General features: G+C 38.7%; 1 long non-coding RNA gene across 1 annotated transcript in view; it reads right to left on the bottom strand.

Annotated features, from left to right (window-relative positions):
• The window catches only part of LOC136792859 (uncharacterized), a 223,927-nt gene extending 197,242 nt beyond the window's left edge, over positions 1 to 26,685 (bottom strand). Inside the window, exon 1 of the long non-coding RNA XR_010837394.1 lies at positions 26,597 to 26,685. This is a non-coding gene — a long non-coding RNA (uncharacterized lncRNA). The remainder of the gene's footprint in view (positions 1 to 26,596) is intronic.
• Positions 26,686 to 27,806: the final 1,121 nt, after the last annotated feature.

Here is a 27,806-nt window from a genome sequence, read left to right as displayed (position 1 = left end):
TGCTGGCTTCAAACTTTTCTTCTGCAGTGTCTTCACCTCTCTCAGCCTTTACAGACTGAGGAGAGTTAGGGCTTTACTCTGGGTTAGGCTTTGGCTTAAGGGAATGTTCTGACTGGATCATCTTCTATCCAGACCACTGAAATCTTCTTCATATTAGTAGTCAGGCTGTTTTCCTTTTCTTATCATCCGTGTGTTCACTGGAGTAGCACTTTTAAATTCCTTTAAGAACTCTTCCTTTGCATCCAAAACTTGGCTAACTGGCACAAGCTACCTAGCTTTCAGCCTATCTCAACTTTTGGCGTGCGCTTTCCTAACTAAGCTTACTCACTTCTAGCTTTTGATTTAAAGTGAGTAATGTGTGACTTCCTTTCACTTGAACACTTAGAGGCCATTGTAGGTTTATTAACTGGTCTAATTTCAATATTGTTGTGTCTCGGGAAATAGAGAGGCGAGAGGAGAGAGAGAGATGGGGGAACAGCCGGTGGGTGAAGCAATAAGAAGACACACAACACTTATTGATTAAGCTTGCTGTCTTGTATGGGCACGGTTCATGGCACCCCGAAACAATTACAATAGTAATGTCGAAGATCACTGACCACAGATCACCGTCACAAATATAATAATTAATGAAAAAATTCAAAATATTGCTAAATTACCAAAATACTACACAGAGACAAGAAGTGAACAAATGCTCTTGGAAAAACGGCACTGATAGACTTGCTTGATGAAAGCTTGCCACAAACCTTCAATTTAAAAAAATGTAATAAAGTGAAACACAATAGAAACAGATATGTTTGGCAATTTATGTTGCCTTGAGCCGCTGAGCTTGTGTAATTTTTTTTGTTTTTTGTTTTTTTACAGAAGCAATAGGAAAATAATACATTGGGTTTAAGTGTAACGTTGGAAAACTTGTTCTCAGGTAGCAGATGTCTGCATTAGCTGGTGCCAGGCTAGACATAGATGATGGTGGGTGTATTGTTGGAGGAACCGAGTAAGGTAGGCACAGTGGCAGGTGTAGCAGTAAGGGGGAAGATGGAGGTAAATTATTGTCTCAAATGGATGCTCTTAGCAGAGAATGGGGGAAAACTGCTTAGCACGGTAACCTGGATTGTAAGTGCTTAATACATGGTTTGTGAGAGCGTTGACTCTTCTGTGGGCAAGACAATCCTTTGGTGGGTAAAGACCTGAGAGAACACAACGCTTGGTCCTCTCTAAAGACAGTTTTCTCCAGGTAAAACTGGATTGTGTTGAACATCAAGGAAAGCCTTGAAGTGGGGGAAGGATCTGTGCATGAACAGGAATGGTTAGAAGTATGGAGAGCAAATGATAGGCAGCCTTCTCATCCTGGTCCTACCTGTTTGCCTGGCTGACTGTGCTCATAAAGCTTCAGGGTTTTTTAGCACCAGCTGAACATACTACTTCAATCCACCTCCAGCTGCCTGCCTCCCTGACACATTGCCCCATCCTCTACCCTGGAGGAATTGCCTGAGATCTCTTTGAGATAGATCCTGTGCTTACTCATCTCTGTATTGCCATCACCTAGTGCAATGCCCAGCAAATAGTAAGTGCCCAATAAATCTTCATTAAGTGGCTGCACAAAGGGACAGGGTTCTACTCTTAACATATTTAAAGATTCATTGCAGGGAGAGGATATTACAAGGCAGTGAGTAATTCTGTACTCAGATCTGCTGTCCAGAAGAATGGTTTCCAAAAGCTGATCCACACAGGTCCACCAACTGATGCCAGGCCAGTAAAAATGGGTGGTCCCCACCCTATCCATTATGATTCGGTGGGTCTGGGGGGTAGGGCCTGGGCATTTGTTTCTTTAATAAACTCCACAAAGATTCTGCTTTTCAGGCAAGTCTGTGAACTCTTGGTCTTAACCTCAAAGAGGACAGAGATCATTATGAACTAAGGTGATCAGAGAAGGATTCATTGAGAAGTTGGAATCTGAATTGAACCTTCAAGCATGGGCACGTTTCGGTAGATGAAGATGAGGAAGAAAAGCCAGAACAAAATTATAGAGAGGCAGACACTGTAAGAAACAGTACTATGTATCATTTGGACTTTCTACTCAAAACACCATTAATAATCTGTATAACTTATTTCTGCATAATAAATTATCCTGTAACTTACTTTCTTAAAGAACAATCATCACCTATTATCTCTCAGTTTCTGAGGGTCAAGGATTCAGGAGCAGCTTGGATGAGCTTTCCTGACTTGAGGTCTCTGAAGAGGTTGCTGTCAGATAGTCATTGGGCAGAGGTCATTTTAAAGAATTCTTTGGTCTGATGCTTGGAACAGAAAGACTCTAAAAGCTGGAGATTGGCAAAGCTAGGGCCCCGTGCATATCTCTCTACTTTATACTATTTTTGTATATGATCTCTATAGCATGGTGGCTTCAGATAGTTGGACTTCTTAAATGATGACTTGGTGCTCCAAAAGCATGTGGTCTGAGAGAGTATACCGGCAGGAAGAGAGATAGGCGGGGTGAAGGAGGAGCTAAGTAGTGGTGTGCACCTGCAAACGTGCATGCAGGTGAAGAGATAAATAGTAGATGGCAAAGGAGACATGACTTTCAGGACTGCTTAATTTAACTTTACCCAAACACCAAGAGGTTATTCAGTGCTTCGTATTGGTCAAGAGTATGGATTGCATACCATACAGAAGAATTATCATAAAAGATACCAACTTCAAAAATATGATTGAACCTAACTTTATCACAAGAAGTTGCAATACATCCTTCAATTCTTTCAGCAGTTTTCAATATTCTCTGAAGGACAGGGATCACATTTATCAAAGAGTTAGTTTGTATAGTTGACAGTTTCCCATAATCGAAGGCAGAAGACTGGTGTCCCACATCTAACACTTGGCCAACTGCGATCCTGGGCAAATCTGTAACCTCCTTCCTAATCCGGCTACTTATTTCTCCATCTTCACTTCCTTTTATATATGCCTCAAGCTTCACTGTCCCAAAGTTTGGATTACTTGCTGTTTTCCACAGACTACAGCTCTGTCAAGCCCCTTAACTTTGTGCCCGGTGGCCCTTCCGCTGCGGCGCCGTCCTTCCCTACCTCTCCCGGGGTCTCCAGCAGGGGTGTCCCCTGCCTTTCAGCTTCTTACTAGAACTGTCTGCTTCTCCTCCTGGTGGAGCCCGCTCTCTGGGTTCTCCCAGTGCCCTGCATGTATCTGTATCATTGTCCAGGCCTTGTGGTTTTCACTACTAGACTAAGAGTCTCTAAAGGAGAGGCTTATGCCTTACTGATCTCTGCCATGTCTGCCAAGAGCATAATGCCCGACCTATAATAATCTATCAATAAATATTTGTGTTTCAGTGAACAAATAAGTGCATGAAGGCAGAAAAAAATATTTTAAAATATGAACCATCCATTCTTTGGCTTAATTGGACCTCAAAGGACAAATTATCTTCTCATGATCATCACACTGTCAAGAATTTAAAATAAACAATAAGAAAAAAACTTATTGTATCTGGATAACACGGCAAAAGTCTTAGACTTTTGAGTCTATTGTGTTCTTTCTCACTGAGAATCCCGTGCAAAGATGAAGGTGAGCTTATGAAGCTCCAGTGTTTATCTCTTTGTACCAAGTGTATAGTCCCTTCTACTTTTCAGCTACTAGGGGTGGTGCACACTTTTTCTTGCTCCAAAAAGATACAACTGAAGGCAAACTCATTCCTGGTGGGCTGTGGATGCCTATCAAGCGAGGGTCAATAGCAATCTGACTCTCGTCTCACACTATCTCACTGGGACAAGGCCAAACAGGACTTGAGGCCTGGCCCTGTTTCTTTCCAACACCAGCAAGATGTTGAGCTAAAATGTGGACCTGCGGCCACACAGATATCACTGTGAGCTTGCCCCTGCCATTCACCAGTAATTTGATTTCACTTTTCTGAGCTTCAGTTTCTCCTCCCTAATTTGAGGATAGTTTGAACTCATAATACTCAGCCCAGAAAATGGGAACTCTTGTGAAGATTGAGAAAACCTTAGCAAAATCATCCAGCCTGTTCTCTAATATACAGTAGGTGCTCACAGAGGTTAATCTCTTCCCTTCTCCCGCCAGACCCTCCTAAGAAGAGAACATTCCAGCCATCCAGGATAAAAGAGGTCATTTCTGGCTTTCTTTTTCTGCTTAGTAAGGATAGGGTAGGGCTCTGGTATCTTGTGTGTATCTCTCTGGCTTGCATACCCAGGCACACCCATCCACAGGGCTTTGTTTCCTTAACCTCAAGTTATGTAATGAGTAGGTGTAGGGCCCTGGATCCATTTCTACAAGGACCTGTTTCAAAAATCCCTGCTGATTGCTCTAGGCTCTGAGTGTGTGTATGAAAGAGAGAGGCCCACACATGTTTCCCACTTGAAGTACCAGGCCTGAATTAGATCATGCAATCATTGCATTTTTCACCATTTTCACAAGCTGCTGCTATGGCATAGAGAATAAGGAAAGAACAGGGAGTTGCTTAACCCTGCCCTGTATTTACACACACATGTTGGCAGGGAAATGGTGACTCATTCCCCTTGCTAGAATACAACAGGTAGGCCCGCTCCTAATGACTTCAGTTTAAAGATTACTTTCCCTCACCTTCAGATAAATCCTCTCCAGCTGTCTTTAATCTCTGGAAGTACAGAACATGTTAGGAAGAGTATTAGCCTGTTCTGACCCCTAGGGTACCATTGGGTAACACTTAGGGAAGTACACTGGCAGTATGCAAGGAACCCTCCCCAAAACTGTGGGAAGTGAAATAAACAATAGTCGATGATTCAAAGATTGGTGACAGTACCAAATGGAAGTTACTACCTACTATGTGCCAGGTACTTTGTCTGCATTTTCTCTAATCCTCATGTCAACCTAGCTCATCTTGTAACTGATGCTCAGACATGTTAAGTAATTTCTCCAAAGTACCAATGTTAATAAGCAGCAGAGTTGGGACTCAAATCCGGACATGTCCAACACCAAAGCCTATGTACCTTGTACTGTGTCACAGCACCTTCCTGCAGCTGAAATCGGGGATTTTAATTCCCTACCACCCATCTCCCTGGAACTGCTACTAGGTACGGACATACCTCTCCTTTCTCTGCCATTTGGATTCTCTATTCTAACATTCTGGACTCTAGTGAAGTCATATTTGTACAGAAGGCAGCTGAAAGATCATCATATTTAAAACACCCCTTGTAAGATTCTGTGTCCTTGGTTACTTTTCCAGAGGTCTGGTTGTTTCTCTCTTTCTTTGATCTGGAAATTACCAATAGGTCTACTTCCAGTATAATATTTTACTTTTATTTTTATCTTTTTACCTAAGTCAGCCTAAGACAGTTTCTGTTGCATGCAACCATAGTCCCTAATGGATGGATACACTTGGCTGAATGCAGCAGTTCCACATCTTAAGTCAGTAGTTCTTAAACTTTGGCAAGTACACTAGTATCACCTGGAGGGATTTAAAACACTGATAGCTGGGCCCAATCCCCAAAGTTTCTGCTTTAAAAGATCTGAAATAAGGCCTGATAATTTGCATTTCTAAGAAGTTCCTGGGTGATGCTGACATGGCTGGTTCAGGACCACACTTTGAGAACCACTGACAAGACATCCAAACAAGTATACTCTGACGGTCTAGTGACTAGAAGTAATTGACATTCCATAGTATTAGTTTCTCTAAAAGTCATCAATAAATATGTAAATTCATAACCTAACCGCCAGAACTCACAATCCCTCTGTTCTCAAATTTACACATCTTTGGTATCTCTGAATACTTTGTCTTTTTGTAGAAGGCAAGACCCAAAGCTTTTTTTTTTTTTCCTTCTGAAACAAAGGAGTTTTAAAATTAATACTTTACTTTTTAGAGCAGTATTAGGTTCACGGCAAAATTTAGTTCTCATGTCCCCACTGTCCCCACATGTGCACAGCTCCCCCGCTGTCAGCAGGTCTCACCACAGCAGTGCACTTGTTAAAAGCCATAACCCTACAATGACCCATCATTACCACCCAAAGCCCATAGTTTAGATGAGAGGTTCACTCTTGGTATTGTATATTTCATGAGTTTTGACAACTATATAAGGAAATGTACCCATTATTGTAATTTCATAGAGAATAGTTTCACTGCTCTATAAACCCGCTACACTCTGACTGTTCATCCTTCCCTCCCTGTTAACCCATGGCAACTACTGATCTTTATATTGTCTCCATAGTTTTGCCTTTTCCAGAATGTAATTTAATTGTAATCATTCAGTATGTAGACTTTTCAGATTGGCTTTTTGCTTAGCAATGTACATTTAAGGTTCCTCCATGTCTTCTCATGGCTCGATAACTCATTTACTTTTAGCTCTGAATAATATTCCATTGCCTGGATATATCACAGTTTATTTACCCATTTACCGACTGAAGTACATCTTGGTTGCTTCCAAGTTTTGGCAATGATAAATAAAGCTGCTATAAACAGCTGAGTGTTTTTGTGTGGATATAAGTGTTCAATTCTTTTAGGTAAATATTAAGGAGAACCATTGCTGGATTGTATGGTAAGAGTACAGGTAGTTATGTAAGAAACTGACAAACTATCTTTCAGAGTAGCTGCATGGGGCTTCCCTGGTGGCGCAGTGGTTGAGAATCCGCCTGCGGATGCAGGGGACACGGGTTCGTGCCCCGGTCCGGGAAGATCCCACATGCTGCGGAGCGGCTGGGCCCGTGAGCCATGGCCGCTGAGCCTGCGCGTCCGGAGCCTGTGCTCCGCAACGGGAGAGGCCACAGCAGTGAGAGGCCCGCGTGCCACCAAAAATAAAATAAAATAAAAACAGAGTAGCTGCATGATACTGCATTCCCACCAGAAATGAAGGAGAGTTCTTGTGGTCCCACATCTTTGCCAGCATTTGAGGCTGCCAGTGTTTTGTGTTTCAGCCATTCTAAGAGATATGTAGTATTATCTCATTGTTGTTTTAATTTGCAATTCCCTAATGATATATGATGTCAAGCATCTTTTCATATGCTTCCTTGTCATCTGTATATCTTCTTTGGTGAGTTGTCTATTAAGATGTTTAGCCCATTTTAAAATTTGGTTTTTATTTTCCTATTATTGAATTTTAGAAGCTTTTTATATATTCTGGATAACAGTCACTTATCGATGTGTCTTTTGCAAGTATTTTCTCCCAGTCTGTGTCTTCTCATTATCTTGACGCTGTCTTTCATAGAGCAGAAGTTTTGAATTTCAGTGAATTCTAGCTTATCATTTATTTCTTTCATAGATCATTCCTTTGGTGTTGTATCTAGAAAGTCATCTAAATACCCAAGGTCAATTAGGTTTTCTCCTATGTTGCATGGACTGAATGCTTCTTTCCCCTGAAAAATTTGTATATTGAAGCCCTAACCCCTAATATATTTGGAGGTTCGGCCTTTGGCAGTTAATTAAGTTTAGATCAGGTAATGAGAGTTGGGGCTCCTATGACAGGATTAGTGTCCTTATAAGAAGAAAAGAGACCATATCTCCCTTTCTCTCTCTACCATGTGAGCAAACAGCAAGAAGGCAGCTTTCTGCAAGCCAGGAAGAGGACCATCTCCAGGAAGTGAATATGCTGGTCGCTAGTCATGGACAATCCAGCCTCCAGAACTATGATAAATAACTGTCTTTTAAATCTACAGTGTTTTGTTCTAGCAGTCTGAGCGAATCTATCTATCTTCTAGTACTTTTATAATTTTGAATTTTAGATTTAGGTCTGTGATCCATTTTGAGTTAATTTCTTGAAGTATATATAAGGTCTGTGTCTAGATTACATTTATTTGTTTATTTGATGTAGATGTTAATTTGTTCCAGAACGATTAGTTGAAAAGAGTATCTTTACTCCATTGTATTGTCTCTTATCCCTTGTCAAAGATCAGTTGACTATATATATGTGGGTCTATTCTGGGGTTCTCATTCTGATACATTGATCTATTTCACCAATACCACACTTTTTTCACTACTGTAGCTTTATAGTAAGTCCTGAAGTCAGATAGTATCAGTCCTCTGTCTCTGTTCTTCTCCTTCAATATTTAGTTGGCTACCCTGGGTTTTTGCCTCTCCATATAAACTTTGGAATCAATTTGCTGATATACACAAAATAATTTGCTGGCATTTAAACTGGAATTTCTTTAAATATATAGCTCAGTTTGGGAAGAACTACACCTTGACATATTGAGTCTTCCTACCCATGAACGTGGAATATTCCTTCACTTATTTATTTTTTTCTTTGGTAGCTCTCATCAGAGTTTTGTCATTTTCCTCATATAGATCTTGTACATATATTGTTAGATTTGTACCTAAGTATTTCATTTTTGGGGGGTGCTAATGTAAATTATAATGTGTTTTTAATTTCAAATTCCACTTTTTCACAATGGTATATAGGAAGATTGACTTTTGCATATTAACCTTGTATCCTGTACCCTTTATATAATCATTTATTAGCTATAAGAGTGGGGGTTTTATTGGTCAATTCTTTTAGATTTTCCACACAATCATGACAGAGTTTTCAAGAAATAGAACAACATAATGGTTAAAAACATTTGTTCACGCTAAAAGTAAATTAATGCATTACAGAAAACTTGTAATCTTAGGGGAAAACATAGAATTTACTGAGTACTTACTGTGCTCTGTGAACAATACAAAGCACTTTATTGGAATCTTCCAATTGAATCCTATTGACAACTTTCTGATATATAGGTGCTATTGTCCTCATTGTATACATAATAAATCAATGAGACAATAATTAATATGCCTCAAGACACACAGTTAATAAGTGGTAGTACCAAGAATCTTGCTGAGGTAGTCTGATTTCAGGACTATGCTTCTAACTACTGTATAATACTGACTTTCATCATATCCATACATCTTTCTATCACCCCACTCCACCACAGAAAATAATCAATAGCAATGTTACACTTCCTACAAATCTTTGTTTTCCTGAAAACCTATAAAAGAGATAAAGAAGAAGAAAAAAGTACCTAAGGGGCCATTAATAGCATTAACAGGGGCATGATAAATTCCTTTATTTATTTATTTTTGGAAGGAAAGCTACAGTATTTAGTGGGGAAGTTTGCCACCTAGAGCCTGTCTGGTCCATGCATGAGTGGGTCATGAGTGGTCTTATAGACATAAAGGCTTTGAACCTCTCTCTTCAAGGTAAAAAAAAGAAAAATCGATTCCAGCTATATGCCATTCTGAAAAAGGCAAAACTATGGAGACAATAAAAAGATCAATGGCTTCCAGGAGTTTGAGGGGAGAGGGGAGATGAATACACAGAGTACAGAAACTTTTATGAGAGGTGAAAATATTTTGAATGACATTATAATGATTTTATGTCATCATACATCATACCCATAGAACATGCAACACTATTAAGTTTGTTAAAGTGAACCCTAAGATGAACTGGGACTTTGGTGATGATGATGTGTTAATGCAGTTCATCCTTGGTTAAAAAAAAAAGTTTAAAAAAAAAAGAATTAACACTCAGGGTAGATGTTTTTGGCAAAACTTTCGTTTCACTTTTATGTATGTGTACATATTATGTATGTGTGTGTTGGATTGTGATGTAAAATGTACTTTTTAGATCAAAAACGTTTGAAGACCACTGTAGTTATACTGGCAAATAAAAGCACAAATTAATCTAATATATATATATATATATATATATATATATATATATATATAGAGAGAGAGAGAGAGAGAGAGAGAGAGAGAGAGAGAGAGAGGGAGAGGGAGAGTGAGCAAGAGAGAGCACATCAACCTTGTGCCAGGCACTGTTGCAGGAATAAAGCAATAGAAAAAAATCTCTTCCCTAGTAGATCTTGCCTTGTAATGATACTGTACTCCTCTTTTACATATTACTTGCTAGAGTCATTTCACACCTTTTTGTATAAATTTTTAGCGGCTGGTCTAGGAATTACAAATATATATATTCTTAGTTTTTATAATATATTTAGAATCCATATTGTTACATTTTGTACAAAATGTAGAACAGGAACAACCATGCAAATCCATTTTTTTCCACCACAGTTGTCATATATTTATAATGTCTCTATATATTATAAATCACACAAGACAATGTTATAAGTTTTGTTGTAAACCAATCATATGCACTTTAAAGAAATAGAGACATTATTTTTTATATTTACACAGATATTTACAATTTCTGTTACTTTTGATTTGTTCCTGGAGATCTGAATCTCCCTCTCTTATTTCCTTTAGTATAAAGGAATTATTCTAGCCTTTGTTATAGTTTGAGCGCTGACAACAAATTTTCTTAGCTTTTCTTTTTCTGAAAATGTCTTTATATAACTTTTTCTTGAAGGATATATTTACTGGATATAGAATTTTGTGTTGACAGTTTTTTTTTCCAACACTTTAAAGATCATGTTTTGTTTTTGTTTTTGTTTTGTCTTTTGACCTCCATAGTTTCTGATGAGAAGTCAGCTGTCATTTAAATTGTTGTCCCTCTATAAGCAATGTGTCATTTTTTCTCTAGCTGCTTTATATATTTATCTTTATCTTTGGTGTTCAGTGGTTTACTTATAATGTGCCTATGTGTTTTCTTTGTATTTATTTTGTTTGGGCTTTACTGAGCTTCATAAATCAGGAGATTTAAGTCTCATGAAATTGAGGAATTTTTAGCAATTTAAAAAAAATAAAATTTCTGTGTCATTCTTCATTTCCTTTTGTCTGACTCCAATTACATACAGGTTAGACCTTCTGATATGGACCCACAGGGTTCTTTCAGACTGGATAATTTCTATTAATCTATCTTCAAAAAAGAGAAAGACTTTTTTCTTTTATCTTCATGTTGCTGTTAAGCTCATCCACTAAAAATTTTATTTCAATTATTTTTAAAATTTCTAGCATATTTTTGTTTCTTTTTTCTGGTTTCTATTTCTTTACTGAGATTTCCAATATTTTCATTCATATGACCATATTTTCTTTTACTTCACTGAACATAGTTGTAATATCTGCTTTAAAGTCCATTTACTTAGAATTCTGGCAGTGGGGTTATCTGGGGTTTGGTCTCCATAGTCTTTTTCTTGAAAATGAGAATATTTTCCTATTTCTAAAAAATACATCAAGTAATAATATTGGATTGTATCTTGAACTCTGTTATATTCCTCCAAAAGTTTTGATGTTTTAAGTAGAAATTAACTTAGTTGGACTCAAACTGCAAAGGTTGTCTCTTGAGTAGCAGTTCTGTTCAGTTCAGTTCTTTAGCTATGTTGTTTTAGTCTGCCTAACACTGGAATTGTTCATCCCTCAGCTAAAATTGTGGACTCCTTTTCTCCAGCTCTCTTGTTTCCAGAAATCCTTCAACCAGTCACTTTTTAATGGCCTTGGTTTCCCTGAATTCTGCCATCATCAGAAATACTACATATTTTCCACTGGAGTGTTAACTACCCTATGTGGCACTGATTCAGTCTTCCATCAAAGCTAAAAGCCATAAAAAGTAGATAACTCACCCCATGCCGTTCCTTTCTCCAAGTTTTATTTACCCTACAGAATTAGCCTATGTTCATTTACTCTCCAGTGTCTTCATGTCATTGTTGTTTTGTTTCGTTCTAGTTTGTTTTCAGTTTACAGTTGTTATCAACAGGTCGTTGGGTCCAGTAGGAATTTGCTGGAAGCATCTGCTCTATTTTTGGTTTTTAACTTGGAAAGATTAGAAAGTTGTAGCCTGGGTGGCTATCAAACTCATTTTGAAAATACAGAGTTCATGATGTTATCCATAAAGGTAGATCCTGCCACTGATATAGGCCAACTTCTCATTCATACATTCAACAGTTATTTCTAGGGTTTGCTATGTGCTAAGGCACATATATGGCCCAAATTTTAAAAAAAATACAAACTCTGTACCCTCAGATAGCTTACAGTGAATAAAAGGGACAAGTTAAATCAAGAGTAATTTAAGTAGTGCTAGGTCTCCTGGGAACAGATACAAGGATGAGACTGTCTGGGAAATCTGTTGCTGAGAGGACTACAGAGGATGTGTTTAATCATTATGAATTTGATGTCAACTTTTAAAATTCTACAGAAAAAGGATAAACAACTGGCCCTTTCCAATGATCTTGTACTTCATTATGTTTGCACAGAAGGCCTCATTCCAGTCTCTTAGTAACTATTCCTCCATATGTAGTCTTACTGCTTGATCTCTCTAAGCTTAGTCAGAGCCATCAAAGGATGATAACTGATTACTTATCCAAGTTGATGTAACTCTGGACAACAAATATATCTCAGACAACTGACAGAGCTGAAAACATGACTTCAGCTTTAATGTATCTTTGCAGTCACCAAACATCCTATTTCCTAGAGTAGAGCTTAAAAAGGTCTCCATTAGTGACAGCTGTTTTTCTGTAGCATTTTGGTATGTGAGTTTCACAATAGTAGATGCAAATACACAGTCATTTTGGAAATGATATGAATTCTACAGGAACGTCACTACTAACCACAACAACTAATCAAATCAGCAAAGATAAACACCAACCATTCCAAATTGCATCTTAAAAGTAAAGATCAGAAAAGAAAGATGCTGGATAAAGTAGTGTTCCATATGTTGAAGGAATCGTATCCTCTGAATTGAGTATAACATATTAAAAAGTTACCATTGTTATTGGCATTAAGCAATAAGACTGGCAAACCCAGTATCATTTCAAGGTGCGTATGCCAGGAAGCAAGAGGAGAGTGTGTTTTTTTGTTTGTTTTAATATCTGAGTCTTGAAATCAAGAACAGTAGTTGATATGAGTTTAAAAGATACATTAAAGTAATGAACCAACTATTGTATCCCAATCAATGCATGCTAAGGAGATTATTCTACAGCAAAGAAACAATAAGAGCATTAAATTGTGTGTTGTAGCATTATATGTAATAGCACAAACTGAAGATCCTAAGTAGCTTACCAATTATGGTAAACTATGTAGTTTAAGAATAATAATCATGCAGGCTATGGAAGCATGAGATGTTTACAACACAACATTAAGAGAAAATAGCAAATCATATAATATGTTGAAAATATGTAAAATGGGGTTAAATTCAAACATTGATATACAAATAAACAAGGATAGTAGCATTAAAATGGTGAGACAATGTCTTCTTGCTGCAAACATCTCCTTTATGCTATTGCTTTACATTTTAGAGAGATATAAAGAGGGAGAGAGAAAGAGACATACTGACTGAAACAAACTTTTGGAGGAATTTAAATTTCATTCCTCTCTAAAATGCACCACATGAAGCAAAATAAACTTTTCAGTGCTACGGAAAATAATGGATGACCAATGTAAAAGTCACATAATTGATGATGATGTTCAATTTTGGCACAATTAGCTCTGTATTGGTACTGGAAAGCACTTTTCTGGCTATACCAGGAATTAGAACACTTAGTATGGACAACTAGTTCTCTAACTACATGGTTTTGAATGAGACATCTCAGCTGAAGTCTTCAGTAACCTTGGAGTAGAGTGAAGTCATTGCAGCAAATGTCAAGACCAGAGCCACTGAACAATTTACTTGTTTATGTCATGTTGCACTATTTCTGGATTGCATTAGTTTCCTTCTTCCCACTTGGAGAGGGTCCTGAGATTAAGCTCCTACATGGAAAAGTAATGAGACGTGGGAATGGAGCATTCCAAATGGCACCATTGTTATTTTATTTTTCTTGATGGTGAAGCAAATAAGATAAAATGTTCATTTCTGATGTGATTTTCTTAGTGGATCCAGATTTTCTTAGTGGATCCAGATGGCAGGTGCCAACATTTCAGGTTACTGAGGTCTCTGTGTCCTTTACTGCCTTAAATAAAATCGAGACTTGATTCTCACAGAGATGGAAACCCAAAGTTCTCTCCATCCTAACCCTTCCCCAACTATTTCTTAGACCATCAGGAGGTGATTATGCCATTTTCTGTAATTTTTTTTTCTTCTGCTCTGTGTCTTACCTCTTTCTAGTGATGTCTCTTTTTGGTCCTGTAGAATTTAAATGCTCCTCCCTTTCAACAGATTTAACTGAAGTTTTGAAGCAATAGAAATAGAAGCAGGAAACATCTCACAGGTCACCACAACAAGCAACTTAATTTGGCTCTTAGACACCTCAATTTATCTGTCTCTGGGTCATTCCAGCTCTAGGGAACTTGATGCTGGCTACTATTTCTCCTCAGTCCACAGCTTCCCGCTGTTTTGCTTAATCTATTTTGTCTATCTTAATCTCCACAATTCTCATCTTTCTGGGCCCCTTCAACCCATCTACTTGGACTCTCTTGAAGTTTAATATTCTTATGTCAGTTTTACACAATAATTTAATTTTTCTGTATTACTCTTCCACCTACTAGATCATTCCATAAGGTCTCTTACGTAAGTAGATAGTCTGAGAATGTCCCAAATCATCAAGTCCTGGAAACTATTTGCTTAACAGTCTTCCTGCAATCTATCTCTCTCTTTTTTTTTTTTCACATTTTATTATGAGCAGCAAGATGAAACCAAGCTGCACTTTCAACATCTTGCTTGGAAACTTGATCAGCTAAATTTCCAAGTTAATTATTTACAAGTTTTGTTTTCCACATAAATTTAAGGCACAATTCTGCTAAGCATTCTGCTACTACGTATGTTCTTATTTTCTAGTTCTGAAGGTTGAAAATCTGAAATGGTCTTACTGGGCAAAAACTAAGATGTTGACAGTGATGCTTTTTTTTTGAAGTCTTAGGAGACAATTGAGTTATTTGCCTTTTCCAGTTTCTAAAGGCTGCCTACATTCCTTGGTTTATGGCCCCCTTCCATCTTCAAAGCCAGGAATGGCTGGTTGAGTCTTTCTCAAGCTGTAGCCCTTGGACACTGCCTCTTCTGCCTCCCTCTTTCACTTATAAGAACCCTATGGATCCACCCAGATAATCCAAGATTATCTTCCTATTCAAGTCAACTGATTAACAGCTTTAATTCCATCTGCAACCTTAATGCTCCCTTGCCATGTGACACAATATAGTCATAGGTTCTAAACATGGATATTATGGGAGGCCAATATCCTGCTGACCACACTAATCTCTACATAATTTCTAGAAAAATAGTAATTATCTAATAATTGATGGTTATCATCACTATTATTTGATAAATAATTACTGAATACCTACATATAGCAGGTAATGAATTAGAAGTGCAGTAGAGAATTAGATATGCATGATTTTTGTCCTCCTGAAGTTTAAAGTCTAATAAAATATATGGCCCATTGGATAAACAATTTAAATACAGGAGGTTAGGGCTGAGGGGTGGGGAGAACGATGGAAACACATAGGGAAAGTATCTAATCTATGCAGGACTGCTAAGAGTAATTTCAAAAGGTGGAAATATAAAGATTACACTTAAAGGTTAAGTTAGGTAAAAGAGGGCATGATCTGTGGGGCGGAGGGGGGCGGGCAGTAGCCAAGACCATACCCACGTGGAGAAAATTAAAGAAAATGGGCTAAATAACAACAAGAAAGTGCAGAAGGGGTGGGAGAGAAGTAAGCATAAATCATACCAGGAAGAGCCTTTAAGTTACATTAATTACTTTAGACTTTATTTTGTAGGCAATGGGGAGCCCTTTAAGGGTTTTTAATCCTTGAATTGATGTGAATAGGTTTCCATTTCAAAATTGTCAATTTAGCTATAAGCTAGAAGACCTACTGAAAATTCTATTAAATAGGAAATAATAAAAACTATAAATCACTTATGTGTGGAAATTTAGAAACCCACTTAATTAACTCATAAATAGAACTAATAAAGATACTACACACCAAAACTTGTTGGATGCAGCTAACGCAGCATTTAGAGGAAACTTCAGCCCAAATGCTTATATTAGAAAAGAGGAAGAGTAGACAATTAATAAGGTAGATATCTAATTCAAGAGGTTAGAAAGAAAATGTAAAAAGTAAAGGAAGAAAATAATAAAGACGTGTTGATGAAGTGATGCTTCAAGGAAAGATACATTTCCTGGGAATGTTGCTAGCTGACTGAATACAGGTATCATCTCCTATGATTGCCTAAGCTGAAGAGAGGTGCCTCATCCAAGGTCATACTCCTTGGGGCAGCCCACATCCAATGACTGATTAAAGCAGAGTACATAGACCCAGCCATTTTGGCCCAATGTAGGACACCTCTGCAGGGCCATTTTAGCTCCAGAGATCCCCGTGGGGTCGGTGGAGTCTCTGACGAAGCTGAAATTGCTTCTCAGTGTCTCCCTCTGCCCAGTTCTGCTTCTTTCCTCACTCTTTGCACAGATGTAGATCCCTAGGTTACTCCCTAGGAAATATTTGGCACACTAAATTAGGAAATATGTATATAATAGCAAGGCTTAACAAAGTCAAAAGTGGGTCATTTTTTAAAAAAACTAATAAAATGAACAAATGCCTAGCAAAATTGGTCAAAAAGTGAAAAGGGGATGCTAAGGTCTGAATGTATGTGTCCCCTCAAATTCATATGTTGAAATCCTAATTCCCAAGCTGATGGCATTAAAAAGTGGGGCCTTTGAAGTGATCAGGTCATGAGGGCAGAACGCTTATAATTGAGATTAGTGCCCTTACAAAAGAGGCCCCAGAGAGCTCCCTTGTCCCTTCCACCACACGGAGATACAATGAGAAATCTGTGATCAAGAAGAGGGCCCTCACCTGACCTTGGTGGCACCCTGATCTCAAACTTCCAGCCTCAAAAACTATGAGACATAAATGTCACTTTTTAAAAAGCTACTCAGCCTGTGGTATTTTGTTATAGGAACCCTAATGGACTAAGACAGGGGGATACAAATGCAGTTATTGAAGAGATTTAAAAGAATGGGAATATTAAGAACAACTGTATATTAATGAACATTACAGTCTAGATAAAATAGACACATCCTTAAAATATGCATAGATTAAAAACCCTATAATACATCCCGATAAATGCATAGATAAAAAGCCAGATTCCTACAAAACTTATAAAACCTTACCCAATAAGTAGAAAACTTAATTATTTCTATAAACATTAAAGAAATCAAACCAGTAGTCTAAAATCTCATTACAAAGAAAACATCAGGTCCAATGGTTATCTGGATAAGTTTTACCAAATATTCAAGGAACAAATACTTCTAATCTTAAATACATTCTTCAGAACATAAAAAGAAAGAATACTTCTAAAACCATTTTATGAGGCCAGAATAATCTTGATAACGACACCTGAGAAAACTAAAAGAATAAAGGAAACTTACAAGCTGTGTCACTCATGAACATAGCGCAAAACCTAAACGAATTATCAGCCAACCTAATCCAGTAATATATAAAAATAGGAAGATATCATGATGAACTTGTTTTTTTTTCCCCCTCAGGGAAATCAAGGTTGGTTTAACATTAGAAAATTAATTAAAATAGTTTATCATATTAATAGATTAAAGGAAAAAATCCCATGATTATCTTAATAGATGGAGAATAATTATTTGATGTTTCAATATTCATTCATGACAAACTTAAAAAACACAACAGAGAAGTTCCATATCTTGGATAAAGGGTATTTACCAAAAATGTAAGACAAACATCAGGTCAGGAGCTGTTTCAATTACATACATAACATAGTTAGTGTCTTACATTAGGGTGATGGCTTGTATTTGGGGTGGTGGTAGAAGATGGCAAGAAATGGATATAAGGTAATTTATCATCTCCTTGTTGGAAAAGACTCATCATACCTATTTTTTGAGTAGCACCTCGCCTAGGGCTCTGCACATAACCTATGTCCAAAACATGCTTATTGACTGATAGATAAAAGAGTGTCGTAAGACACTGCCATCATTTCAGAATGGTGTAGCTTGGAGATTACTATAGTTTCCAGAAGATTCTTGTTTGGAGTTGTGCTCTGGTCACAATCCAGCCAAAGTGCTCATTGTATCAGTCACTACACCTTTCACATTCAGCTGCCAAAAAACCTCATTTGTCCAAAAACTCAAACTAGCTTTTTCTAAATTTGTTCTGGATAATTACATTCTTTGAATAGTACCCATAATAATAGATTGCTCTAAATGATATAATTTTTCTTCCAGTGATTAAAAAATATTAGAAAAACATTGGGCCTTAATGGGCATTATGAGATGGAACAGGCAAAGTACTAGATAAAGCCTGAAGGGACTGGGCCATTAGTCCTGCCTGCGTTATTAATAACCAGTGATGTGACCTTTGATGGGATTCCAAATTTTAGGCCCTTATATCCTATTCTAAAATGTACTACATGACCTACTCATTATTCAACAAATTAAGAACTTATGCCATATCAGGCATTATGTTCTTGCCTTTGCTATTTAGGTGTTGGGAAAATCTATACTAATAGGATTTATGAAAAGTGTACTGTGAAAGTAACTTACTATACAAAACCTTGTGGGTTGGGGGAGTGTAAGAATCCAATAACTACTGATTTACCAAATAAGTGTCAATCACTTCTTATGTATTCAATATTTGCACAATGCTAGGCTCTAGGGGGATGCTGGCAAAAACAGAGTTAAGTACTAAACTCAACACTAAGATCATGCTCTTTCTTTGAAATATAGAAGAAAAAGAATGGACCTAGTCTGCCTTGACTATACGTACAACCTTGATCAAATCACCCAACTGTCTTCTTATGAGTTCCTGAAACAGATCTTATAACAAAAACTTGGAGCAATGAGCTTATTTGGAACTTGATCCCAAATAACAGTGGGAATGGGTAAAGTGAGATGGGAGAAGGAAGACAAAGCAATAAAGAGTGTCAAAATGAGCCATTACCACTGTGTGCCTCTGGCGCTCAGTCCTTCTGGAGACCATCTCAGTAATCCTGTAAAATGCAGCTCAGAATTGTCCTGCCAAGAGACAGGGCAGCTGGGATATTTATCCACTGATTCTTTTCTCTCACTGTTTGAGAATTGCCCCTGGCACTTTAAGGCTGCCTTGTCTGTGAATGGAAAAGTACCTGGAGTGAGAAGTTGTCAGCTTCAGGTGAGCTCGGTGGTGCGTTTGGGGGTGTGGAATAGGAAATCACCAGCATCTTCTATAGTAACCAATGTTAATTTTGATTTTCTGATTTATACATAAAAATTTCTGATACATTACAGGACAGTTGTGGGCATTAAAATGGCCTATATCCATTTGCTTTGAAGAAGAAATGTTTGCTGTAAATGCTTTGGGAAAAGGGTGATAGCTATGAAAATAGGCAGCTGTGTGGTTCTCATAGCACATGAATCCTGTGACCTGGGAAACAGGAGTTATAAGCCTGTCTTGTCTTCATAATCTCCTTTGAGCACTGTCCAAGAGAAGATTTTGATAGGGACTCGATGAAAGAGGCCAAGTGAAAAAGTTTGGGTTCATTGCAAATGTTTATTTAACTCAGATACTTCAAAAGCATTTATTTATTAGAGAAACATTTGCAGATTCACGTCAGATGAAGCAACATCCTTCACCCGTGTCAGAGTGAGAGCCTGGGGGAGTGAATTTAGTTAGCTAACCTGTAACTCCCATGGTGTGAGACCTGTGTGAAAAGCTTTGACAATCCCGAGTCAAGTTCCTGCGCTGCCTTTCCCACCCTGGCGCAGGAGGGAAAACCTGAGCCGCGCTGGTGAAGGGCAGCGGTGTTCGCCAGACTCACTTGGAGGCACTTTACCACATAGATGGCTGGCCCCGCTCCCGGAATTTCTGACCTAGTAGGTCTGGGGTGGGGCCCCTGAATCCGCATCTCTGATAAGTTCCCAGGTGACGCTGATACCGCTCTTCCAGGGATCACATTTTGAGAACTAGTGCTTTAGAAGAAGCAAGAGTCACACGAATGAGGGGGAGAAGGCAGGGACAGAGGTCGCTGAGTACGCTGGTGAGAACTGGACTATAAATCTGCAAAGGAAACTCACAACTGCTTGGGCTTCAAAAATGTCACTGCATGTTCATAATCTCAAAGGACATTTCTATTTACTTTCCATTCTGCATTTTGCCTGTCCCTAACCCATAACAACAACTTTACCACATCACAGGATTCATGTTAGCTTTCCAAAGCAAGGCTGTGCTTGGTAGAAAATGGTGGATTTCACTAATAACTAGACTTTGCATGGAAGACATATGGAAGGGCTAAAAATGAAGAAAAGAGAGAAAGAAGCGAGGGGAGGAGAAAAGGAAACGACAGGCAGGCAGGACATACTATGAATATACTTTACGTTCTAAGTCCTATGCTCTGAATATTCACACACTTTAGCACGTTGAAGCCTCACAAATATTCTGCCAGTCATGTATTATCCCCAAGAGGAAACCAAGGTTTAAACAGATTATAGGCTTTTCCCAAGTAGATGAGACTTGTACGAGGCACAAGTAAGACTCAAACCTAGAGGCATTCAGTTCTAAGTCTAGCGAAATTTCTGCTGTTCTCCACCATCAGAAAAATTGTGTGTATGTGGAAGGATCATAAATGATTTGGAATTGCAAAGCAAAGTCACATGGGTGAAGCAGTGATTTGCCTCAAATGTTCTACCAATTCTTGTATTTAAAATCATGGTGTGCTCTATGGCCCCCGTTCCTGGCTCCCAGAACTTGAGATAAATGCAGGGTATCTTTTACAGTGTTGTTACAAAAATGAGGTAACACTGTGTAATCTCACTGCCTTTGCATATGATAATCTCACTGCCTGGGAGGCTCTCTCCATTCTAGGTAGATGTTATTATGTTGCAGATACACTGGGAATAGTACTCCTGATCCAGGAAGAGATCCCTTCTCAGAATGCCCAGGATTGGTCCAGGAAGATGGACTTGGGGACACAGACCTAACAGTGCTGAAGCCTAGGGAGACCTCACTCTAGTCTAGATTGGGCCATGATGTAAACCAACAGCTTGACCGTTTATGGCACTCAATCTAGAGAAACACTTCACCATTCCACTAGAAAGTGCCTGTCAAATGATGAAATGGTGATTTTAAGGTGGTTATTTTTCTGCCTCAATTTCACAACTTCTACACAAACACCTCTAGATTTCTCTGTTTGAGACAGGCCATTGACAATATTTGATAATAGTCAATTTATCTTGGCAGCATGTAGAGTTCAAAAGAAACACCCAAGAGTGAGAACTATAGAGGGGACAGCTTTCACTGAAAGATAGGGATGATTCCTAGCCCTTGACTTATATGGACACGGGATGGTGTCGCTCAGGCACCTTGATCCCCCTTGGATGGTATTAAATCAGGGGCTGGACAAATGTTTAAAGGGCATATTGTGGAGAAATAGCCAGAGGAGCTGGGTAAGTGCAGAGCTCTTTGCACCTTGTAGTCCGGGCTGAGTGGTTGAAAACACGGGATCCAAGGAGAGAGGAGAGTCAGATGAGGGACCCATCACTGACCTTTGGGGAAACCCAAGTCATTTACCTTCCGCTACCCGCCCCCCCCATTTCAGATGTGGAACAGGCACCAGTTCAATATGACCCAGACTCTGAAAAGAGACTAGACTGAAACAAGAAACAGCCTCTTTGAACTTGTAGGTAAACACAAACTGCAAAAATGTACCTTTCCAGTATCAGGCAGTTTTTCTAAGTACAAACCACAACCACATTTAAAACCTAAGTCATAAATGATATTCAAATATGCGGTTCCTTACCTGGTCCAAAAGGAAATTAAGAAGAACATGAGAGGAGATACGAAGGGTAGGGATTTGCAATACCATTTGTTTGAAGCTTATTTGCATAGAGAAAGAACAGATTTGACTATGAAGTCCCTGAAACATGTAAAACAGAATGCCAACCTTATTAAAATTGTGTAATGTGATCTGTAAATTAAAACAATACCATTTTTTTACATAATTCAACACAGATTTTTTTTCTTTTAACAATAAGCCCTAGTGATGGTAAACTTAAAATCTGGGTCCACCTTATTTATGTAAATAAGAAGAAAGAATACTGCACACCAACAGGAAGGTGGTATTTAATGAAGAAGTTAAAAAAAATCCAGAACTCCTTCAGTGAAAGAACTCAGACATTAAAAATTGAGTTCCACATAAAAGGGCCTTGCTGCTTGAAGCCCAGGCTCTCCTATCCTGGAAAGCAGTCTGGAACAAAATGTTTGTCATCTGATATTGTGAACCTGTGTGTGATATGCATATTTGTGGCAAAACTAGATGGCAGAGCAAAAAGGAGTCATTTTAGAAGCTGGAGCCCAACAAGCCCCAAGAGGCATTTACTAGGATCCCCAAACAAAAGTATAAGAAAGAGATTAAGAAGAACACAGTGCCAAAAACCCAAAACCTGGGGAGCTGGGGGAGAAGACAGAGGGCTCCCAGCAGCAGTGTTTAATGATGGGCTTTGCCAGCTGGCACACCTGGGTTCCCACCTATACAACTTACAGGTCATATTGACTAAGAAAAACTATTTCATTTCCCAGAAGCTTGGCTTCTTTATTGGTAAAACAAGAAGAACAATAACCACATTATGGAGTTATTGTGACATTTAACTGAGATAATACAGGTAAAATATCTTGCACAATTCCCTGGATATAAGTGCTTAATAAATGCAGGCTAGTGTTATTGGGGGCTAAACAGAAATGCGTGCAGGGCAAATGCAAACGAAATCCATTCTTTGAACTTTGTTTTATGCGCCACTCAGTGCGTACGGGATAATGTAGGCTGATATTCCTATGGTAAAAGGCTCAGATAGCAGGCGTATAGTGTTACTGTGAAGTTGAAATAAAACTACTCACACAAACACGATTATGTATAACTGGCACATGGTAATAAGCATGGAACAATTCTTAGGCCTTATTTTTATTATGAAACTATCTCTTACCTTATGTTTGTACCTGACATTAATCACCATGCTAGAAAACAATCCGACTGTGAATATACAAGTCACAAGAAGGAAAGTAAAAAATGAACAATAAACATGGGAAAAGGCCTAACAAAAATATAAATTAAAGCAAAGATACCTTTTTTTAAACATGATGCAACACAATATTTTTTTAACTCAGTGATAAGCCCGAGTGATGCTAAGTATTCATTAAAATAAGCTTGGTTATATGTTACTGTTGGGAAAGCAGATAAAAATGACCCCTTAGGAAGTCATTTAGCAAATATATAATAAGAGCCTTCACGTGTTCAAAACCTCTACCCAGTAATTCCATTTCTTAAGGTGTAACCTATGGAAATACTTAAAATACAGGGGAAATATATATAAATGTGTCTCTGTAGTATTTTTTCCAAAAGTAAACAATGGGAAACAACCTAAATAGTTAACAGAAGAGAAATAGTTGCTTATGTAGTTTCTACTTTGGCATATTTATTCAATGAAATATTAGACAGCTATTGAAAATAATGCCAATAAAAAGTTAAAAATAACATATTAAAAGCTTACACTGTCATGTTAAGGATAAAAGCAGAATATAAAATTGTTTAAATAGCAGGTTTGCAGACTATAAAACAACTTATTAATAACTGAAAGAAAATATACTGCCTTAATAGTGATTATCTGAGTATGCTAACAATTTTTCTGTTTTTCTATATTGCAATGTTTTTCCATAACAAACATAAATTTTTTTATAACGGTGGTAAAAGTCCAATGACATGGGCTTCCCTGGTGGCGCAGTGGTTGAGAATCCGCCTGCCGATGCAGGGGACACGGGTTCGTGCCCTGGTCCGGGAGGATCCCACATGCCGCGGAGCGGCTGGGCCCGTGAGCCATGGCCGCTGAGCCTGCGCATCCGGAGTCTGTGCTCCGCAACGGGAGAGGCCACAACAGTGAGAGGCCCGCGTACCACAAAAAAAAAAAAAAAAAGTCCAATGACATTTCCTTTAAACATTCCAGCAGCAAGATTCTCTAGTGCAGGGGTCAGAGAACTATAGCCCATGGGTCAAATCCAATATGCCACCTGCTTTTGTAAATAAAAGTGTTATTAGAGCACAGCTCCACTATTTAATTTATGTATTGCTTACAGCTGCTTTTGCACTAATATGGCTTTTGAGTAGGTGCAACAGGGACTGTACAGCCCACAGAACCCCAAATACTTACTATCTGACTCTTGACGGGGAAAATTTGCCAACCTCGGATTTAAAACACTGCACCCCGAAGATCTGACATAGCCTAACAGCTTGAAAGTTGATGTTTTAACATTCCAGTAGAAAGCGCTTGTCCAAGGATAAAATGGCTGATGATTTTAAGGTTGCTGATTTTCCTTTCCGATTTTACAATTGCTACACAGACATGTTTAGATTTCTCCATTTAAGACAGGCCATTGACAGTATTTGCTATTAGTCAGTTTAGCCTGTAGTATATAGAGTTCAAAAGAAGCATGCACAGTGAGAATTCCAAGGAGGACAGCTTTCATTGAAGGATAAAGATGCTTTCTAATGCTTGAATTATCCAGATATGTGACTCTTGCTCGGGCATCCTAGTGCCCCCTGGGAAGCAGAGTGATTAAAAATATGGGATCTGGGGAGAGATGGGAGTTAAAAGCAGGATCCATCACTGACCATTTGGGATACCCAAGTCATTCAACTTTGGCAACATATCCACAATCTGATTCTGTATCTTTTGTCTACATACTACCATAGAAAGGAAGCTCACTTCTTTTTCAGGCAGCCCATTCTATAGCTGCCCTTTATTTTTAAATATCAAAAGAGCTTACCTTACATTTTTGCACCCCTTAACCCTGGGCATGATATTGGGAAGTTGCAATAGATTTATGTTCTCACTTGTAATGATCAAAGGCCGTTTAAGCATTACCTCCTCCTCCCTGTAGCTCCACCTACAGGGCCTGCACGGGGACTTGGAGGTATGTGAGAAGAACATAAATGTTTCTTAGCTGTTGGCGTCTCTGCCTCTTTGGGAACATCTACCGTTCTTCCTGGCCTGTGCTAAGCAGAATCCAAATGTTCGGCAGAGCCTATGTGATCTCTTCTTGAGGCCTGTCAGCTCTTCCACAGTTGCCTAAGGTAAGACATACCAGTCCATCTCTTAAGTCTCTCAGGTCCCCCATTGGCTATATACCTTGTAGCCTTTGATGCTGTGGCCTTCTAGCTCTAGCCCACCATCCTTGGTGGCTACTCAAGGGACTCCCTTCTTTGTTCTCATTTGCCCTGTGGGGCTTCTCACATCCTCACTAAACGGTGGGGGTGGAGGATGCTTTCTCTGTCGTCCTGTCACTCTCTCATTTCTTCTCACCTGCACAGGTAGACACCAGTTCAGGGTGAGCAGCCTAAGCAGACATACAATATTTATGAGTGGTTCCCTTGGATCCACTCCCTTCTCTTGGTTTCAGAAAAGTATAAGAAGACTTTAGTGTACGTTCTACTAGTCCAACAACTCATGACTCTGACAAATTTCCTCCTTCTTTTACCACTCGCTCAAAGTGTCTTTTTCACACTGATTGATATGGGAGGTAGGTGGGGATCTGGGGTGACAGTGGCAACACGGAGAACTACATGAATACCTCTTAATAACCCCCCAAGGGAGATTTCTGCCTGTGATTACTTGTGGCTCTATCCAGATGTTTTGGATACCTAATGATTCCTTAGAGCTCTGAGTCTCAGTCATAATTCTGGAGCAACAGGCAAATCCCACTCAACAGTTTGTTACAGTCACTGACTGGCCTTATCACGGTTAGCTAACATGTGTTCTAGGAAGTGCAGTCCCAGGAAATGCTTCACCTGGAATTCCCTTCATGAAAAATCACTGTGAATACAAAGGGCTTTGACAAGTCTCATAGTTTAGCTTTTTAAAAATGAGCACTACTTTACAGTGTATAAAATGTTTTCCTTTATATATTTCTCTCATCCATTCACCCATTTATCCATTCCACCATCCTACATTTATTGAGTACCTACTCTACCCAAGATTTGCATTAAATGCATGTTTTGGAAAAGTTATCTGTAATCTCATTCATTCTTCACAACAGTTTCTGGAGACAGACGCAGCAGATAATTTACTATTTTTGTATTGCAGATGAGGGATGTGAAGGTCAGAAATGTTGATTACTTTTTCCAAGGTTACACAGCTATTAAGAAACGGGGTAGATTGGAAGAGGAGAAGAAGCTGGGACTTAATTAGCATTGTGACATCTTAGACTACTCAAGAATATTTAGGAACAAAGCACATCTACAAGGAAGGAAAGTATGGGAACAAATTCTGAATTCTAACACAAATCTATCATTAGGATTGAATGCCAGGACTACATCAGATTTTCAAATATAATTGTGAGGCACTGGTCTGCATATTTCAGTGACACAACTGAGTAAACATGGATGGAGTCTCACTTCAAAACTCTTCAATTCTTTCTTTTAAATTTGATAATGTGATTTTTAAATGCCAAAAGTCTCATTTTGGACACTGGTTAGATAGACCGGCAGACAAGCCAACGAAAGACAATGAATAAAATTGTTTAATTTGGCCAAACAACAATAGACTGTCTCTGAGCAGTGGAAGCCTAGCTGGTGTCGGGTTATTCTGGATTCAGTGAGAACCTTTGTCAAAGCATCTATCAGCCATAGGAGAATTCCAGAAACTCTCTTTATTTGGAAGTGTGAGTACTGGAACTCAACAGCAAGGGTTGGGTATGTCTGAAACTGGAAAATAAAGTTTCACACAATACTAAATATAACTTCCTGCCAGGCAGGTAGGAGCTACTCACCAAATTGTGATGGTTGTCAAGATCCAAAAACCATGAATAAGGCCGACGTTTTGACAACTGAAATTGCTTTCCAGATGGGTAGATCTGCCCTATTTCAGGGGAGACAAGAGTTGCAGGAATTTGTTAATTTCCACTCACCTCCAAACTTTCCAAACTTCAAATATGGCAAGTTCATCATTTACTTTAGTATAAATTGAATTTAAACCAAGATAATGAAATTACATCTTTGGCTCATAGCAGACTTTTCCACGAAAAGAAAACTTGGAAAATCTATTTGCAAAGACAACTTAGAAAGAGGTAAATAGGAATGGTCAGAGGAAAGCTCAGTTCCATCAAACAACACCGACCGGACAATGCCTGTTAGAACTTCTACTTTTCCTGTTTTCTGTCAGGTAGTAAAAGGCCTGTCCTCTTCCTTGCTGTATTACCAGCTCCCAGGACAGTGCTGTGCCCTGCACATGAATAAAGGAACTCTCAAATCATACCTGCTGGAGCCCATGAACAGGTAGTTCCTATTTCTGAAAGTAGCAAAATTGTTGGTGTGGCTGAGATGTTCACATTCACAAGGTAAATATGGAGCACTGAGGATGAAATCAAGCGTTCTTTATTTCTTCAGAAATGAAGTTTACATCTCCCCAGAATGAAAGCAGGCAAGTTTCTCAGAGTTTGGCAAAGCTGAACCTTGGCAAAATTGTGAGGTATTCACTTTGCCTACATTTTTTAGGAGGCCTTGTGTCCCCAAGTGCCTAACTTTGGTATGATATCCTTCTACAGCTCAAGGACTGGGAAATGCATTACCTCACTGTTTTTTTCCTGGAAAAATCCTGTTTCTCATTCCTTTAGAGCCTTGCTGACTCATGGTTTCAAGTTCAAGAGTGACGCAGAGCTGGAGGAGATAGTCAACATGACACGCAACAGTGTCAGGGGGACAAAATTAGGTAGCAAATCAGACTGAAATGTAGCACATGACATGCATGATGATGCCCCACATTTTGACTTAAAAATTTCATGATTTGATGTCAATGTAGAAGCCCAGGGTGGTGTGTGGACTACGCTAAAAAAATCTAGAAGGAGGAGAGGTAAGGTAAGTATTGTACTGCAAGTTGACGCTGGGCCAAGAGTGTAATGTAACTTAGCAGACACAGGTGGGGGGTGGGGAGGTGGGTGGCTCTAGAAAGAAATACTCGGGGACATTCAAAGAAATTGAATG

Source organism: Kogia breviceps, chromosome 17 (genome assembly GCF_026419965.1).
Source record: "Kogia breviceps isolate mKogBre1 chromosome 17, mKogBre1 haplotype 1, whole genome shotgun sequence".
Lineage (NCBI taxonomy): Eukaryota > Metazoa > Chordata > Mammalia > Artiodactyla > Physeteridae > Kogia > Kogia breviceps.
The sequence above is the reverse complement of the archived record's forward strand: the minus strand, read 5'-3'. Positions and strand labels throughout refer to the sequence as shown.